Here is a 5,438-nt window from a genome sequence, read left to right as displayed (position 1 = left end):
AAAACACCATAAGTGTCCGGGGCCCAAAACTGTTCAACAGCCTCCCATCAAGCATTAGGGGAATTGCCAATCAACCCCTGGCTGCCTTCAAGAGAGAGCTGGACAGATACCTAAAGTCAGTGCCGGATCAGCCGGGCTGTGGCTCGTACGTTGGACTGCGTGCGGCCAGCAGTAACAGCCTAGTTAATCAGGCCCTGATCCATCGGGAGGCCTGGTCATGGACCGGGCCGCGGGGGCGTTGATCCCCGGAATAACCTCCAGGTAACCTCCAGGTTAGTGCAAACACCGCGCCTTCAACCACACGGGTAACATACCAGTGTTAGTGCAAGTACCGCACCTTCAACCACACGGGTAACATACCAGTGTTAGTGCAAACACCGCATCTTCAACCACACGGGTAAGATACCAGTGTTAGTGCAAGTACCGCACCTTCAACCACACGGGTAACATACCAGTGTTAGTGCAAGTACCGCATCTTCAACCACACGGGTAACATACCAGTGTTAGTGCAAGTACCGCATCTTCAACCACACGGGTAAGATACCAGTGTTAGTGCAAACACCGCACCTTCAACCACACGGATAAGATACCAGTGTTAGTGCAAGCACCGCGCCTTCAACCACACGGGTAACATACCAGTGTTTGTGCAAGCACCGCACCTTCAACCACACGGGTAAGATACCAGTGTTAGTGCAAGCACCGCACCTTCAACCACACGGGTAAGATACCAGTGTTAGTGCAAACACCGCACCTTCAACCACACAGATAAGATACCAGTGTTAGTGCAAGCACCGCACCTTCAACCACACGGGTAACATACCAGTGTTAGTGCAAACACCGCACCTTCAACCACACGGGTAACATACCAGTTGTGGCATGCAAAGAGTACGTAACCTTTATTCGGCGCATGGACACACCCTCATTTACAGGCTATCTCCCCCAACCAGCGAACCAGGTTGCTAAGAGTTGATGATGGGGCCCCATCGTTCAACTAGTGACCAGGTTCTAGCCAATAAGAAGGTGGGATTGACAATCGCAGAGGTTATGTGGATACCGCTCTCCTGTCTGCCCTTGTCATTCCCACTCTAGAGCTGGTTGAAGCACGGTCTGCTATCTTGTGGCTTCTATTTCTGCCTTGCTTACCGTGGAGTGCACTATATTTATCACTGTACATAGTGTACATATTGCTGTTATAATTGGTGAAGGATAATATAAGTCTAAACTTTTTCTACTGTGTTTATTTGCTCCCATTACACCTGGGATAACAGGCCATTTGAAATCCTAGGTTGTAATATGGGTAGCCTGTCCGAGAGCTGGACTTAGAGAAACGGTTGAGCTTAGGGTGAAGCTTGTAGCAGGAACATTGTGTAGCTTGCTGTTTCGCTTCGCTTTACAAATTTTGCGTGTCAGTTGCTTATGATCAGCCTTGCTATTGTGTGATCGTTCAACAGCTCGCTACTAGCTTGTTCAGTGTGCTCGCTTCGCTACGGTCAATCTTGTGTGCAGTCGGCTTTGCTTGTATGCGTATTCTGCAATCGTACTGTGCATAGCTAAGCGTGTTCTGCAAATTAAAGTGTTACGTTGGGGTATTCGTACTGTGCATAGCGAATAACTTATGCCACCTAGACGAGTCAGACGCCTGGTGTCGGCATATACTTTGCATAACCTACCTAAATTGTCCCTACAGCGTTGTTGGCAAATTGCTCGTTCCATTGGCATTCCCTATAAACGCACTCTCACAGCTGCGCAACTGCGTTCACTTATTGCTGACATACTTATTGAAGAAGAGATGGCACATCAAACTCCTCCCTTTACGGGAGCTAGGGAAAAAACTACTATGTTCTTGCAGGAGGAAGATGATACACCTACGGAGCAAAATGGTCAGTATAGTGCAGCTGGGTTGTCTCAGGGTGAATCAGCGTCGTTGGCACTTGAGCTGGCAAAAATCAATCTTGAGCAAACTAGGGAACAGAGAGCATTCGCAAGGGAAGAATTTGATAGGGAAAGAGAGAGGAGGCAGTTTTCGCATTCTGTAAACGATTTCAGTTTACAAAAAGCAGTACAGCTTGTTCCCCGCTTCAATGAGGCCGAACCAGAGCAATTTTTCGAAAGCTTCGAAAATCAGGCTCGAGCCTTGAGGTGGCCGGAACAGCACTGGGCAGCGTTGGTTCATACAGCATTATTGGGTAAGGCACAGGAATTTACGTCGGTATTAACTGACGCTGAATTCTCTGATTATCAAGTAGTGAAGACCACAGTGTTGGGAGCATATACATGTATCCCAGCTAAATATCGTAAGACCTTCAAATTGAACAGGCGGCAGCTTGGTCAATCCCTGGTGGACTTTGTGAGACAGCAAACCAAAGCTTTTACCAGCTGGTATAAAGCGAGTGGTGTCTCTAACTTTGAGGAGCTGGTGCAGCTTATTCTGATTGATAACCTGCTGGAGTCTGTGGGACCAGAGGTTCGTGTCTTTCTGCAGGATCGTGACTTAACCACTGCATTGGAGGCGGCCAGGTTGGCTGATACCTTCGAAACGAACCGCTCCTTGTCCGAGCGGTCCCGTCTCTCTTTTCAACAGTCTGGCGTGAGCAGAGATCGACAACATTGGAGAATGAAGTGCCAGCCGGAGGGAGAGCGTCTACGTCATCCAACCAAGTCACCTGGTGAGCCACGCTTCTCAACATATGGTCCCCCTGCGGAGAGGCAAACTACTTATGGAGCATCTCGACAACAATATCCAGAGAGGCACCAGCCAGAACGACACCACTTGCAACGTCATCAGGGAGTAAAGGGCAAGCCTGTCGTCTGCTTCAGGTGCAATAAAGTAGGTCACATCAGTTCCAACTGCCCCCAAAAACCTCAACCCATCGGGAAAATCTCTAATATCCCTAGTAACATGTCCCCTAGAGAAGTAGAAAAAGGTATGGCCCCTTATTATTGCGAAAGTCTTATTTCCCTTCAGGAAAACTCAGAACCAACTAAAGTAAATACCTTTAGAGATACTGGAGCATATTGCTCACTTGTCAGAGAAGGAATATTACCCCTTTCAGAGAATACTTCCTTGAATTCCTCAGTTTTATTGGAAGCCTATGGAGGAGCTATATATTCAGTTCCTTTGCATAAAATTTATGTACAGTGCAAATATTACACTGGGTACTTGACTGTAGGTATCTCAAAAGGATTTCCCATGAAAAATGCCATGTTATTACTGGGTAATAACATTACTACTGTTACTTCGTGTCCTGAACCTATAATGATTAATGCTTCTCCAGTGTTGGCCATAACTCGGGCAACATCCCAAGGGTTGTCTGGGGAGAATGTTGACCTATCCTTGGACGACTCCGATCTCGGAATAGCCACGTTGTTTTATGAGACACACCGGCCGGAGTCTCGTAAATCAAGTGAACAGACCCCGATCAAGCCTTCCTATTCCCAGGTTGCAGGATTGCCAGATGTCTCTGTTTCCATGCCCGAGGGACTGTCCTTCCGGGAGGAACAACGAAAGGACCCTTCTTTAAAATTCGCTTTTCAGGCAGCCATGGGTAAATCCTCTTTGGGTCATCCAGTCAAGTATGAAGTTAAAAATGATTATTTGGTTTGCACTGAGACTGGTAAGGAGATAGAGAGCCGGCAATTATACGACAGGTTAGTGGTTCCAACCAAGTATAGACCTCAGATATTAAATATAGCTCATAATACGTCATCAGGAGGTCACTTAGGAATTACAAAAACCTTGTATAGAATCACAAAAGAATTTTATTGGCCAAAATTAAAGAAAGATGTGAAGAATCATATTAGGTGTTGCCGAGAATGTCAGCAAGTTGGAAAACCTGGACATTCCATTAAACCTGCACCTCTCCAACCCATACCTGCTGATGGAGAACCTTTTGCAGATTTAATTATAGATTGTGTAGGTCCACTACCTAAGTCAAAGTCTGGAAATCAGTATTTATTTACAATTATGGATAAAGTAACCAGATATCCTGAAGCGATCCCAATGCGTAGTATCAATACTAAAGCTATTCTCAAAGCTTTAACAAAATTCATTTCTTGTTTTGGCATTCCTAAAACTATACAAAGTGATCAAGGTACTAACTTCACTGCCAAAGCATTTAGGGAAGTATTAACTAGGTTAGGGATAATTCACAACTTATCCACTGCCTATCACCCTCAGTCCCAAGGCGCCTTGGAAAGATTCCACCAAACATTAAAAACAATGATGAGAAGTTTTTGCATGCACTTTCCGACAGATTGGGATGAATCTCTACCGTTGTTGCTATTCTCAGTACGAGAGACGGTGCAAGAGTCTACAGGGTATAGTCCGTTTGAGCTGATCTTTGGGCACAATGTACGAGGTCCTCTTCGGGTGCTCAAAGAAGGATGGATGGGAGAAGACGTAAGCTCAGCACTCTACAACCCGTCTTCAAGGTTGCAGGTGGCACGTGAGTTAGCCACGGCTAACCTAAAGACAGCTCAAAGTAAGATGAAACAGAGGTATGACAGAAGTGCACAATTCCGCTCCTTCCATCCAGGAGACAAGGTGTTGGTGCAGGAACCTATACCTGGCCACACCTTGAAAGCTAGATTTACGGGACCTATGCAGATAGTAAGTAGATTATCTGATTTAAATTATGTGGTAGCTCCCATTGATAAGACCTCAAAAACAAAAACTTACCACATTAATCAAATCAAGGCCTTTCATACACCAGATAAAGTCCCAGTAATGACTCTGTCCTCTACCTCTGAGGACGACTCTGACTCTTTGCACTCTATCTCTGAAATTAATACTAAACTTTCAAATTCTGTCCTCCTCAAGGATCCTAGCCCGTTAATGGATGGATTATCTGAAATACAAGCAACCAATTTAACTGAGCTTCTACAGTCATATCCTAATATTTTTTCGGATGTGCCGAAAAAATGTACGTTAGGTTACCATGATGTAGATGTGGGAAAATCTAAACCAATTAAACTCTCCCCCTACAGAGCTAATCCTGAAAAGCAGAGGCTACTTCAGCAGGAAGTAGACTTCTTGTTAGAACATGGTTTAGTGGAGGAGTCATCTAGTCCATGGGCTTCACCGTGCATCCTAGTAAAAAAGGCTGATGGAGGGTTTCGTATGTGCACAGACTACCGTAAAGTGAACGAGGTCACAATCACAGATGCTTACCCTCTTCCTCGTCTGGATGACGTAATTGACTTTGTGGGTAAGGCTACTTTTGTGTCCAAATTAGATCTCCTTAAAGGTTACTATCAGGTACCTTTGACAGATAAGGCGAAGGAAATCTCTGCCTTCGTGATTCCAGGAGGTCATTATCAGTATACAGTTACCCCCTTCGGAATGAAAAATTCCCCCTCTTCATTCCAGAAACTCATCCATCAGGCTATTAAAGGACTTGAAGGCACGGCAGCATACCTAGATGATATTGTTGTGGTGT

Source organism: Cherax quadricarinatus, chromosome 54, assembly GCF_038502225.1.
Source record: "Cherax quadricarinatus isolate ZL_2023a chromosome 54, ASM3850222v1, whole genome shotgun sequence".
In the NCBI taxonomy this organism is placed as follows: Eukaryota; Metazoa; Arthropoda; class Malacostraca; order Decapoda; family Parastacidae; genus Cherax; species Cherax quadricarinatus.
This window is presented reverse-complemented; position numbering follows the sequence as displayed.